The 14,513-nt window shown below is 32.3% G+C and overlaps 1 protein-coding gene and 1 pseudogene across 1 annotated transcript in view; both read right to left on the bottom strand.

The window, feature by feature from the left end:
- LRRIQ1 (leucine rich repeats and IQ motif containing 1) overlaps nt 1-14,513 on the bottom strand; it is a 264,993-nt gene that overhangs the window by 34,033 nt on the left and 216,447 nt on the right. The window lies entirely within an intron of this gene.
- On the bottom strand, nt 365-464 carry LOC150012300 (U6 spliceosomal RNA; annotated as a pseudogene).

Below are 14,513 nucleotides of genomic sequence, written 5' to 3'. Positions count from 1 at the left end.
CTTTTATACTATCTTTAAAAAGATAGAATTTTGTTTTATGCAGCAGGTCTTCATATGTGAATGAAGCATAGCCTCCATTCATAGATTTCACTTTTAATTCAAGAAATAGGTAAAAAGCATTACTGATTCACTCACACTCTAGTAGAGAAAGAAGTCAAGATAAGGCATTATAGGTCTTCTTATAAACAAAGTTAATTTTTAGTTTTAAACTATTTATGTAAATATTGATCTGTGGAAGCAATTCGTTTTTTGGGAGGATAAATTGGGGGTGGGATTTTAAGCTTGAAGGGCCCTCACCTCACCTGGAAAAGTCACTTCATTGATCAAGACTTTGTTTTGTCATCCATAAACATGGGAAAGGAAAGCAAATGTAGAATGTTTCATGAATTCGCATGTCATCCTTGTGCAGGGGCTATGCTAACCTCCAGATCCTTCCAATTTTATTACTGTATCCATGTTGCAAAAGTGAGTGCTGAAAGCTCTTTTTTAATTACTTTAATTCTATTGTGATATATACAATGTACACAAAATATTGTATATACCACATGATTACAATTTCAAGATTTATAAATAAATATATTATCAATAATAAGTCATTATGGAAATTACATAAATTATAAATTATTTAAATAATTATATAAATAAAAGTAAGCATAAATTTTCTCTCTCTGCTATAAAATATGATTTGATATGTTTCCTGGGATAATGCTGGCCTGTGCTAAATCCCATTAGTGTGTCTTAAAGTCATACCCACAGCCAGACACATTTGACACATTATTACAGTCCTAAAATATTATGTTAGTGTTCCTCAAAACTACTATAGAGTTTATAAGCAATAATTACACACCCAAGATTCCTAACAGCATTCCACAAATCAACTAATATATGGGATAAAATATGCATAAGCTTAAAGAACAGTTTATAAAGCAAGGTGATTCGTTATATAGTTACACATACCCAGTACTGGTAATTCATTTCTTTCTTAAGTTGTGAAATTAATGTTTGTCTATGTCAAGAAATTTGTGGGTTTGAGATTTGATTTCACTTTAAGGTATAAAGTTTGCCTGACATCCCTTAAGACTTTTAGGTCAGGAAAAAGGGGCTTTATTATTCATAGCACAGCAAGTAGCATGAACATTAGCATATTGGTTTTGGTTTTCTTTGCCTCTAAATTTCCACAGAGGTTCAGTGAAGGAGTTCAGGTAAATACTAATCTCATGGCAGGTTTTTGTTCCAAGCTGAGGGAGCTCAAATATTTTATAATGGGTTGTAAATTAATCTGCCTTTTGCACTGATGAGAAAACATTAACTTTATCATATTGGACAGCAAGCAAATTTGCCCGCTGCTTCAGAGGAGACACCAGCTCTATCCTCTTAGGCTGCTTGGCATACAAATATTTTTTAAAAGATATCTGGAACAGAAGAGTAGTTAGTGCTACCCTTCTAGGGTGTTCAGAAATGCAAGATAATTGTCTCACAACACTACCCCCAGGTCAAGTTTGAATGTGAAACCAATGATCTACCTTTCCTTTCCTTCTATTAGAATTCAGACTAACGTAACCCTATAGATATAGTTAATGTAATCAAAATATTATGTCCCATTTAGTGTTCATAATTTTGAGTGTCCAATTTGTAAAAAATTTTATATATAAAATTGTTTTTCTAATTTGAAAAACATACCAATAAAAAATTAAGCCAAACCATTTATATTTGTTAAAAAGAAAAAGAAAAAAAGCAACATGTTCTATCTTTAGATCAAAATATGTTGTTTTATAATTCTATTGTAGCACAGAAACACATGTAGGTAAAAATTATTTTAGTTTTTCAGTGAGCATAAATAAGAAGTATGCTTTAAATAGTCACAAATATATTTATTATTTAAATGTGTGAAAGAAAGCTATTCTTCAGAAAGTATTATATTTAACATAGAAAAGTAAAGAGTTTGAAAATATAATTCATAATTCCTTATGGCTACAAAGTTATTGTGATTATTCATTCCCATAATTTAACAACTAAATAGATTTAGTAGAATTTATTTATTCCTCTAAGACCAAATATGGAAAATTTTAATTCAAAATTATTCCTTATTTTCCAAAAGTTATTCACAAGAGAAAAAGAAATTCTGTGTTATTTATTCAGTGGGTATATTAAGAGCATTTTTAAAATGTCATTTATTTCCATATTCAGAATTACGACATTAGGGGAAATTTTGTGGGAAAATATGGCTTTGAGGAAGTGGAAACACTGTGTGCTTTGTAATCAGCCAGATGTAGGTTCCAATTCATACTATTCTTACATAAACTCAAAACCTCGATTGCATTCTTCAAAAATATGGGGATAATTATATTTTTCTTACAAGGATATTGTGAAGATTCGATGAGACATATAAAGTCCCTAAAGAGTATTCTGGTTGCTTAACAAATAGCATTTTATTTTATTTTATTTTCTCCTGAAGCAGATGCCTCAAATAGTGAGAATATTAGATATCAGTTCCTCAGGTATAGAAATTGACTAGTGCTCTTTCATCTTGTTTAACCACCAGCCTGAGGACAGGGGATTTGTCTTTTCATACTCTAGCTATACTCAGAGATAAATTTAGTAATGAAAATAAGTTTCATAATAAAAAAGAAAACATACAGTTATTTTTTCAGATGAGAAAACTGAGATTCAGAAAAGTTAAGGATTTAGCCAGGATGCAACAGCTAGCTAGTGACAAATCAGAAACCTTCTAAGTATTAAACTTGTGCCTTTTTACTATATTGCCAGTGAGTATAGAGTTGGTTGAGATCATAGCTCAGTGCTTTCTTTTCATATACAGAGGGTCAAGAATGCTCTCTAATATATTCCTTTGAGTTATAGAGTCAGAAAACTGAAAAAATTTCTTAAGTATCTACAAATAAATGCCAGTACTTTAGGTCATATGAGTCCTGAGTAAATCTCAGGTTTGTAATATTAGGTAACAATTTAAAGTAGAGTGTACTATCTTTGGAATTTAATAGCTAATTGTATAGATGAAGCATACTAACAGTAGTAGACTAGATCCACCAATTTTTCCTTCAGTTAATCTAATTTTATGTTTAACCTATCTATTGCATTTCTAATATTAATTACAAATAATTCTAAAAATTTTATTAATCATATTTAATTTCTAGAATTGCTAATCAGTTTTTTCAAAGCTTCCTAATTTTACTAGTTTCTTACATTTTACTAGCTTCATTACATTTTCAAATACATATTTATGTATGTATTTCATCAAGTTAAAGACCTTTATTTTTTATTCTGTAGCTGATAAATTGACTATATTCATGATTCAACAGGCAGATTTTCTAGTTTGTTTTTATTGGTTCTCTCGCTAGTGGCTTTTCTCCCCCAAGATGTTTAGTAATTTTCTTATTGTTTTAGTTAGTTTATGTTCTTTATGTAAATATATATTAATGTAAACTTTTAGAGATAAATTCAAACTCTACAACTCAGAAAGATTTTTGGCTGCTTCTGCCAGATATTAGAGAGGGCACACTCCTGCTTCCCTGGAAAGATCACTCCTAAACAATCACCTGCTACATACACCTATCTGTACACAGGGTCGGGAAAAGTAGGTTTACAGTTGTTCATGTGGAAAATAATACAATAATTAATAAGTAGTAATACAAGAATAAACTCTGTTTTGTTTATTCAGAACTGTAAATGTACTTTGCCCCATCTTGTACTTGTTTTCTTTATTTTTATAAGTTTAATATTTATTTTTAATAAAAATTATGTAGAATCTGATGATTTGGTATACATATATGCAGTGAAATGATTAGTACAGACAAGTTCATTGACATATGATATCCTCACATAGTGATTTTGTGTATGAGGGGGCCCCCCCAAAACTCCACAATTTATAAAAATTTGTGTATTTATTCTTACATGTTTAAACTTCTGTAACTTTCAAAGTACTCTCCATTTGATACAATACACCTATAGAGACGTTTTTTCCACTGCTCAAAACAATTTTTGAATTGATCAATTTTGATGGCTCTTAGTGCTTCACCTAATTTTTCTTTGAGGATTTTTTCTTATTCAGGGAAATAAACAAAAAGAAGTCTCTCAGGGTGAGATCAGGTGTGTAGGGAGGTGGGGCACGGAGGTCATGCCATTTTCAGTAAAAAACTGCTGAACACTCAGCACAGTGTGCACAGGTGTGCTTGTAAATCACCCATCATGAAATGGGCAAACACGTTGAAAGATCCCCCCCCCAAAAAAAATTTACTGAAGCTCAATTCAGCCTCTCACAACACTGCCAGCTGGTACACTGATAGAGATGGGTTCCTAGAACACTCACCTAGCAGGGAAAGACTGTACTACAAGGGGCCCGCCCTCCAGAAGTTCATTCCATTTTTCTGTGTGTCCTCTCTTGTGTGTATGATGAGAACACCTGAAATCTACTCTCAGTAAATTTTCAGTATTCTCAGTACAGTATTCACTATAGTCATGATGCTGTACATTAGGTCTCTAGACCTTTTCATCCTTATATTAATGTTTTCATGTTATTTCTGACTTCTTAGGAATTCTCTACCTTTGTTGCTACAGAGGAATGAAGAGGCAGATTACAGAGGATTTTTAGAGCAGTGAAATTACTTTGTATGATACCATCATGATGGATATATGTCATTAAATATTTTTCTGCTGAGGACTTACATGCCCAAGTGGTTCACACACTTCAGTACATTATCTCATAAAGACTCCAAGAAGCACACAATAATATTGCCATTTTAAATACAGAAACGCTTCAGCTGAGAGAGATTACATATAACAATGCAAAGTAAGAGGCAGAGCCAAGAATTTAAAATTAGTCTCCAACCATAATATTTCTTAAGTACATTATTGTAATTCTTTTTTTCTCTCCACCAAAGAAAGAAAGTTCAGGTCCCAATCTACAATCATATGTAGGATTTGGATTCAGGTATTACTTTTCTGCTTTCTATCAAAACTTAACTTTTTATTTAGTCACTACATACATATTTTTGCTGCTGTTTGTATCTTTTTGAGGCTGGAGAGTAGCATGCTTTATGCTTTTTAATAGCTTGATATCAAAACCCATGTAATTTTGTTCTTTTGCTTTTCAAGATTTCTCTATGTGTGTCTTCTTTGTTTCCCTACCTTTCCTGAAACTGTCTCTTTTCCCTTCTATACTTATCTCAGTGCTCATATTATGGCAAGAATACATATAGCATCTCTGACAATATTGAAGGAACTTTAGGTACAGTCTATCAAGGCACTTCTTGGAAGGGTCATTCCATTCATAGAGTAATGACAGTACTGTCTAGGCAGTGCTGATATTCAGTGTGTACCCCCAGTACTGAACCTAGCTTTTTTTTTTTTTTCTTAGCCTCATCTGTAGGCCCCAAGCTAGCCATTCTTTGATGTGAGCTACTTCACTATCAGGTAGCATACCTTGGCATTCTCTGGCCGAAGGAATGTTTGAATTGTCTGTTTATCTTTTACTGGGATTTTGCTTATTTAACCTTGATCTTTCAATCTCACAAATGTTGTGCCTGTAGTTGCTTGGATTTGAGATTCCTCACCTCATTCTGTCTCTTTTACTTAAGGCATCAATTTAGAATGAGCTTTGCAGAACCAGAGAGGTCACGTTGCCTTACTGAGTCTTATTTCTTCGTCTATAAATCTGGGGACCACAATTCTTTTGCCTTACTCTTAGAGTTGTATCATCTTAAAAGACTGATATGTGAAAGGGGTGATACTGAAACTTTTAAAGCTTTCTGACATGGTACTGACCAATCACAAAGGACCCTGGTTTCGAACTGGAGCAGAGTTCCGGAGGGCCCCTACTGTGCAGGATATCAGTCCTTTAGTTACTGAGTATCATAAACTTGGGAAGAGATTTCCACAGGAGAAGTAAAACACCCATAGTGGGCGGGGTGGTTGTGGTGGGGAGAGGTTCAGAAAGGAGCTATTTACCAACAGAGAGGAACTAATTCTAGTCATATTTGGATATGCCAGTCTTATATCAGCTCTATTTAAGTGCTTTCCAAATTTTAGATCACTAGGTTATTTCATAGTATCTGTGATGTTTTGATCTTGATCTTATTGGAAAATGGCAGTTGAAGCTTTTCACATAATGTGTCAACTGCCACCTGGCTGACAGCAACTTCTAAGCTTCCTTCTATTATGAGATGTTATCTGAGTGCAAAGAACTTAACATGAAAAAATGCACATATTGGAATCAATGAAATACTAAACAATGTATTACTATTTTATTAGCACACGGTATTTTATAACATAAAATGTAATTATCCATAACAGTCTATCTTGGATCATTAAATTAGCCTGCCCAAAACAAGATTTATGCTACATAATTTTTGATGGTTAATATAAATTTGATACATTTTATGTGAATTGCTTCACTTTTTTGAGTGCCTAAGAGCTGATAATCTAGCTGTGATCCAGCAGAGTCCTGAACTTCAGTAGTGAACAAAATACATTTTAATTGTAGCTATTAAACATGTACATATGCATGTAATATGCACTAAGGACAAGTAAGTTAGTCCTAGGTTCAATGGGAGTGAATAAGAAGGGAATTATCCTTTGTTAAAGTCTAATCAGGTACACTGTTCTGACAATGTGCTTTGTGAAGCTCTAGGAGGCTTTGCAAATGCATCTCAGTGGCTGCTATGGGCAGAAGCCAGGAGACCAGACCCACTTCCTAAACCAGAGCAGATGTACTCTTTGCTGTTTTACACACTATATTGAATTTTGGCTAATATTTCATTCAAAAAAAGAGGTTTTTCAGCTAAAATACAAAGTTGGAAAATCATTCATCTGGTGGACACAGCATAATCTCAGCATGAACACGTTTAAATTAAATTTCCAACTCTACCGCCCATTTATAATTTGACTTCAAATAACCAAACCATGTCTAAACACATGACTGACAAACAAATGATTCCGAAGGTTTCTGATCCTAGCTTTCAGCTAAACTGTGAATAAAGCTATGCAAATTATTCTATCTGGGCTGCTGTGCATGAAACAGCTTCCATCCCATACTGAGATTACAAGAATTCTGGAACTATCCTGTATCCATTATGTGTAGGGAAACTTATGTTCTCCCCTCCCTGGAAGGCATATGAAAAAGAAAATCACCACAATAATAATAATTACAATATGTACTGGAAGTTGTGACATGCCCTTCACATTACATTCATTTTTATTTAATTCTTAAAACTCTCTGAGTGATACTCCCCATTTTTAAGGTGAGAGAATGGAGGTTCAAAGAATTAAGTAGTTTGCCCTGGTGACAATGGTGAAGCTCTGATATAAAGCAGTGGTCTTCCTTCTCTAATACTTATGCTCTTTATACTACTCCTTGCTACCTCTTTACATCAACTTTCTATGCCATAGACAGAGTTCAATGAGGGAAAGAGGGGGGTGGTAGAAGGCAGTGTGTTCTTTGAGGCAGGCAAAGGTATGCAGGTAAATAATTGTTACACAAATAAACTTTAAAAATGCACTAAAATAAAAAACCTGTTTGCAAAATTAATGAACATTTGTTTTAAAATCTAATAAGTCACAAATTTCTCCTTATGTGAAGAAAATGTTTTTTGGCATATTTCACTACTTGCAAAATGCTACCATTAAAGTACTCAGACAGATGCATATACAGAAAATAACAGTTTTTTACCATAGCAGGATTGACTGCATGTGGAAATCAGACCAAGGGGGCTGACAAATCTATGCAGGCAGAGCAACCTTCCTGGCTAAGAACCAGGAGTTACGCTTGTTATATAGAACTCTCAAGGGTACCATGCAATCAGAGGTCACAATCGAGGCAACAGAAGCAATGTCACCGTATCAGAGAATAGGCCAATTCAGATCTGGTTCCTGACAGTCACTGAAGTCAAGGCTTGCGGCAAATAATTGTGTTAAATGGGAATATTCCCTGCACACTTTTAGAACTGTCATCTGAACAAACAAGTCCAGGTCATCTGTAGGTTAAATCTGAGTTCTTCTTTCTGGTATTAGGGCTTACTTTCCAGGCTTATCCCTTATAGTTTTTAAACTTAGAACTGTAATTTTCTTTTGACCAGGTAAATGCTCAATAACTTTTCTGTTTTCTGACCTTAACAACATTCATTTAAATATGTGCATTTGTCATTAAATTCCATTTCATTGTGTGTTCTCAGGTGTAATTAAAAAATTTTTACTATAGTAAATACAATTTAAACTTCATATCTTTAATATATAAATGGCATTGTACTTAAAATAACAAGAAAAATAGTATTGTATTCTGATTAAATAATTACAAATTTTGTCAGTTAATTAGTATCCTTGCATAATTACATGTACCTTATATAGCAGCAATTAAATTCAGGACAGTAATTTTAGATACAAGATGCAAAATTTACCATTATTAATTAATATAAAACAAATGCCATATTTATAAATAAGTAGCTGAAACATGCATTTAAATCAAATAGGGAAAATAAAATATATATGGAACACAGTTTCATTCAGGTTTGTTTCTTACAGCAATTTGGATTTTATGATTTATCACCACTACCTTGTAAGAAACCTTAGATCACATTTGAAAATTTATTTTTAATTGTAGTCTATGCTTTTAATATAATGGTAAATATTTAAAATATATTTAGTTATGCTACTGCTTTAGTATTGCTTAATTTAAATAAAAACCCTTGAGGGATTATTCTTACTATAAATTTTCCTTTTTACACACTTTCCACAAATCATGTTTGAAACTTATACATTTGAGGGCTCCCTTTTGGTTATATAAATTCCAAGAAGTAAGAAAGTCAAGAATTTGATGCTTGGTTTTATTTTATATTAATTTATATTTCACTCTTTAAAATTATTATAGCCAATATTTAAATTATATATACTCATAGAACACATACACACACAAATCCATGACAATTCCAGATGAAACACACAATAAACTGAGTTGTAAAACTGTAAAACTAAAACTGGCAACAGTTCAATATTCAAATGAGTAAGAGTGAAACTCTTTTTCCATGGCTGTGTAATTAGTATATTATCAATAGAAAAGCATGGTCCCATTCTAAAATGGAATCAAAAATAATACATTCTTCACTGTTCAATCAATCCTCTACCTATTAGTTGCTCATTTTATAATAATTCTTTAGAATTTGTGATATCAAATCAGATAACTTATATTGTTTGATAAATTATATGATGCTTGTAGAAATGTAAATCTCAGCTTAAACAGATCAGACTAAGTATCAATTACAAAGACTTTTCTCAATGTTTACTTTCTAAAAAATCATATTTTTAAGTTTAGTGCTAGTATATTTTTTTATTAATTGTATAAGAAGAAAAAGTGTCAACTTAGGTTTAACATTAAAATTATTATTTTAAAGGAACACTTTTTGACCACATTAAAATAATTAATATTTCATAACATATTTTCCATCCACAGAAAAGGCAAAAAAATATCAGAACTATAAGTCAATTACACTTTCAGATTAGAAAAAGGCACTTGTAAGAGTCTTCCTTCCCTTAACCCAATTGCCAAAGGCATTTTAGCAGCTCAAATAGGTGGCTAGAAACATTCCTATCATATGTTTTGAAATGTATGGGTAATTTTTGTTGGTATTCTTTCATTATTTTAGCCTTTCTATAGCTATAAATATTAATAAAGACTGAAGAATGTACTCACACATGTATTCACATATGCATGCACATAGTTAATTTTTTAAATCATTGTTCTCAAACTATTCTGATGAGTTATTGAAATAGTACTATTTTTTATTTATTTATTTATTTAATGATCTAAACTACCTTAAAGGAATAAAAATGAGAAATTTTATAGCAAGTTAATCTTTTAGAAGCACCTGGTAATTATGCATCCTAACAGGCAATAAAATCAATGACTTTGGCAGTTCTAAATATGGTGAGCAAATAGAAGACAATACATTTTATTTTGATTTTTTTATATTTAAGATAAATAATGCCACTTAAAAGAAAGAATTTTAGTCAAACTGTCATCTGCTTCTTAAATTCTATGGCATTTGAGTTGTTTCTAAAATTATCTGAGTTTCGCACTCTAAGACCTGGGTCACAACCTTATTTAGGGACAGGAAATAGTTATCAGGTCACTGAGTGGTCAAATGAAAAAGGATTTGAAATGCTCCAGTACTTAGGACTCTATTCATTGAAATGATTGACTGCCACATTGTTTAAAGGTTGAACTTTCTTTACTGGTATAAGTCAGCTTATGCCTATATAATTAGAGCAATTAAAAAATACAGAATATAAACAGATTATAATAGTACAAGTGAACAGCCTTATACATCTAAAAAAAGGAGTGGTCTTTAGGATATGCACAGGTATTTTAATTAACAACTTAGCTGAGTACAAGGCTAATATAATTCTCTTGGCAACTGGGTGTGATAAAACTACAGGTAAGAGCAAAGGGGACCTAAAAGTTATTTCTCTATGCTATTTGTCTTCAAAATTATACTTGAAACTTACCATGCTAATTTAGCAGCACATTTTACTATTATACTGGATAAATCATATAATTATTTCTGTATAATAATGATTAACCCAAGCCCATAATAGAAATTTTTCCTCTTTTTATATTCAGGTGAATACAATCTGTCTTTAATGATGGAAAACAGAAATATATGGGGAAGTTGGGGAAAAATGAATAAATATTTGATTTGAGTCATTTAGCACTAGGTCAGTTTCCCTAGAGTCGTGATCACTACTGGAATTAAAATGATCATTTTGCACAGTTCCCAAGGTAAGTAATGGTGTCAGGAATTTTATGCAAAGAGAAGCATATGGCTAAAAAAAATATTTCAAAAATGTATAAAAACTGATAGAAGAGAATTAAGCAGAAGTACTGTTTGAATAACTCATTTTCCAATCTTTGGAAGCCTAAGAATAAGATGTTATGAAAACTGCACCAAATAAAGGTATTCCATATTGACATAACTTTTCTATACCATCAGCAAACCTTAAGAATTAGATGGTTTATTCCACAAATGTTAAAGGAAGTAATCCTATCAATGATAGACAGAAAGTTGGAAAATTAGGCACAGCTTTTATTTTTAAGTTTTATTTTATAAAAAGAAGCTGGGCCATTAAAACTCTGTAACCAAAGCCGGAGTGCGTGCACTGGAAGGCCCCTGCAGTCTTTTACAACTTTTCAGAGGCCTCGGTGGTGAACTGGGTTTGCACTCTGCCAGCAGAGCAGCTCTGACCCATAGAGAGCACTCCTTCAGATCAACACTGCCTCGGGCCTTTCTGCTTTCTCCAAGAAGTCTTACATTTCAGGCATCAAGTTGAATTTCTTCTGGAGATGATTAACCCAAACCCATGACAGATTTTTTCCAAGATATCCAACCCCTTCTGTTTATTTTATCCTGGCTCTTTTTTGGATGTACTGGACACAAGTAACTTACTCATTTTACATGTTAGAGGGATGGTGAAGAGCCATTAATTCCCTTAAAAAATGAGAAAATATTTTAATGTGCCAGGCTCTATTGTGTGAGCTCATATTAGCTATGTGATTTAAAATTTTAAGAAAGATGTTTCTCCTCTCCTACAAAAAAATTTAAAGCACTTCATCACATTTCAAGATAGGGATCTTACACATTTTGGGAAATGCATTCTTGTGGTGTATTAAAAATCACAATGTTAGAAGGATCAGTTACTGTTTCCATAAGCCCAGTTTGTAGGGGGTTTCAACTAACCTAAATCTTGGCACACACAATTTTAGTTAATGCTCAAATAAAAATGCATAAAAGGATCTATTCTCCTTCTTATATACCAACCCCTGTCATTGTTCCTATTTCTACAATGTCTTTTCTAATCATGGGCAAGATAAGCTGCAGGAAAATAATTGGGGTGTTTTTATGTCCTTTCCAAAGTAAAATATTTTAAACTCAGAGGTGATTAGATGACTTTTTTCGAGATGATTATTAGTATTTTTTGAACAAGAATATTTTTCCTTTTTTGAAGGAACAGTGCAAAAGGGTATGAAATTTTCTAGATTATTTTGGAGACTATATTCAAGTTTCTTAGGACTTGAGATCCCAAATGCAGTAGGATTTTTATTATGTACATTCAGGTTGTTTCTAAAAATATTTTAAATATTAAAATTCTCAAATATATAAATTACCAACACATGGCAAGATAAAAGCTTACTTAATATATTTAAACATATACTCTTCTAAAATTAACAGAACTACATCAAAGGAGAAACATACAATTAAATTTAAAAGATATTTGAAATGTAAAGTTTAGGTTTTCATATAGTGTCTGATAAAACAATTTAAGAAAAAATGCGTAAATTCCAATTTAACATTGTATGCCAAGACTAAGACCTCATTCTATCAGACAGAAGATTGTATGTATGTACATGTGCAAACTCATGAGAATGGAAACAAGCAAACCATAAAACTGGAAAGCAGCTTACAGAAATACTCCACCACAAACACAATTCCACTTGAACAGAAGCCTGTCATTTATCAGTAGCAATTGTGAGAAACTTATAACTTCGAGATTAGTGTTTGAGTGATGATAAAATGCTGACTCTGTGACAAATGGTTTAACTTCTTAAAATTAAGTCTAAATTTTACTTATAATATTTGTTTATCTAACTTGCAAACAATATTTAATATATTTTGTGCTCTAAATAGAAAAATCTCATATATAATATAAGGTCATTGGTACAAAGAATCATAGAATATATTTTAGAATATACTTATTCTAATATTTAAGAAATGATATTATTTCTATGTAATGTTGATAAACACTGTAGAATTGTTAAAAATGATAAGTCCTAGAATCACAAGAATTATAGAAAATCAATTTACTGCTCCAACGCAGCAATTCTGAAACTATTAGTTTTTTTTTTATCTTTGAATAAAATTGTAAAATAAATTTTATCTTATAAAACATATCAAAATATTTTATCTCTAAGTGGAGGATAAAAACTAAGTTAATTTTTATAATTAGATTTATTACTGGAATGTTTAAAGATATCAGTTTCTTCTTTGATTCATGCTTCAGTGGCCTAGGTAGATTCAAGACCTTATGCGGAGTAAAGAGAAGAAATGACAAGCGGTGTGTGTACACTGGAGGGGGTAGGTTATTGCCAGATGTGTGACTGATTGATTGATTGACATCACTTTTAGAAATCTGGATCAAAGCTGCCTATCGAATCATTTAGCTAAAACTTAAGAGTAGAATGGATCACTGACCAAAATCTGAATCTTGCCTATTCACTCAGGTATATGCATTTACCTTCACCTAGAAAATCCCTTTCCATAAAAATAGATTGGCTGAGCAGAATTATAAATTTCCCTGACACACATAAACCATGTTTCAAAATATAATGTTTCAAAATATATTCAGTTACTATAATCAAATTCTAAGTTGTACAAGTTTCTTTGTGAATGACTACAGGTCCTGATCCTAGGAACAACTAAAATGTATTGAGCTTGCTATATATTGGGTTCTATTCCTAGTATTTTACATGTACTAATTCATTTACTCAACTATGAGACCTATACATTATTTTACCTCATTATAACAATCTTACAAGTGAGGAAACAAACACAGGAAGGTTAAGTATCTGATTTAAGTCATACCCCTACCTAGTAAGGGTGGAGTTGGGATTTAAAACTAGATAAGTCTCACTCCATAGCTCATTCTCTTAATCATTAGGTAAAATATCATTTTTTAAAATTAAAATAATAATCTTGAGAGCTTGTTTGGAGGTTCTCGCAGGGGACTGAAGCTACTCGTATACCCTTGACTAAAGCCAGTCCTCTTGTAGAATAGAGTGACAGCTGCTGGAAGGGAGGCCTGGGGTGGGGGTGGGGCGACAGGATGAAAGATGGTGATGGGATTAACCAAAGAACATTTATACACAACCCACAACACTATGGAACACAAGGTGGGGATTGCCTTGGAGTGGGGAGACAGTGGGGTTGGGAGAGGGAGGGGAAGGGGAGAAAAGTGGGAACAACTGTAACAGCTTAAACATTAAAAAAATAAAATAATGATCTTGAAAAGTCTTGTGGAAGGTAGTGAAGCCTTAGGAAAAACATATGGGACCCCACCATTCTATTAAACTACTATAAAATCTCAGTGGGATATAGAAATCATTTAGTTTTCTAATAAGTATATAAACCTTTTCTGACTTTAATATATTGTTCATCTCTACTCTTTCAAAAATGTTTTAAAAACTATGAAACCTTGAAATGAAGGGACACTGTTTATAATGATGAAGTTCTTCAAAATCCAAAATCTCACAGCTGGTTGAGCTCAAGTAGGAAATGATTAAATGAATTCCGAGGTTTGCTAAATAGATGTGAGAGGTGGTTGAGACAGTGGGACCTAAAGCTTCAATGTGAACACTGAATGAGTTGTAAGTTTAAGTTGGGAATAGGCCAATATCTGACTTAGACTAATAGCAACTGGCAGAAGGAGTATTTCTGAAAATCCAAAGGTATTTTTTT

Source organism: Furipterus horrens, unplaced genomic scaffold (genome assembly GCF_987537825.1).
Source record: "Furipterus horrens unplaced genomic scaffold, mFurHor1.1.pri manual_scaffold_4, whole genome shotgun sequence".
Lineage (NCBI taxonomy): Eukaryota > Metazoa > Chordata > Mammalia > Chiroptera > Furipteridae > Furipterus > Furipterus horrens.
Note: the sequence above shows the minus strand (reverse complement) of the source record. Positions and strands in the feature narration are given on the sequence as shown.